Genomic DNA, 582 nt, shown 5'->3' on the forward strand with positions numbered 1-582 from the left:
GGCCTTTCCTGCACGCGTCGGGCCAGCGCGCTCGCCCGTGCAACCTGGTTCACGCATCACAGGTCCTTCACCCGTGGTCGTGGCTGGCGACAGTGAGGTTTTAGTTGGACCACCGGCGCAACCCCCGGAAGTGCAACCGCGATCACAGAAACACGGCGGTGCTGGATAGATACGACGGGTACCGGCCTGCGAGAAAAAGACGTGGGCATGGTTTATTCGCCGGCGAATTCGGAGCGCATCCTCCGCGCCAAGGGAGAGACGGATGTGTGTGTGTTGGGAGCTTTGGATGGGTCCAGAGCGGCGTGGCCGTGTGGCGGCGGTGGAGCTGTGGATGGATGTGGGTCGATCGATCGACCGGACGTCGCCCTCGGCTTCCCCCCACGACTCCGGCGCCACCAGCCAAGTGGCGTGGACGCGAACCCGTGCGTGGGCTGCGGTTTCAGATAAGGGCGCTGCAGTTATCAGATAAGGCGGAGGCCTACGCTGCACGACAGCTACGCTTTTCTTTTCGTCAGTTTTTCTTTTGATTTCATTTGTGGGGCTTCACTTGGTTTATATGTAGATGGACTGTTTCGCAACTCC

Source organism: Triticum aestivum, chromosome 1B (genome assembly GCF_018294505.1).
Source record: "Triticum aestivum cultivar Chinese Spring chromosome 1B, IWGSC CS RefSeq v2.1, whole genome shotgun sequence".
In the NCBI taxonomy this organism is placed as follows: Eukaryota; Viridiplantae; Streptophyta; class Magnoliopsida; order Poales; family Poaceae; genus Triticum; species Triticum aestivum.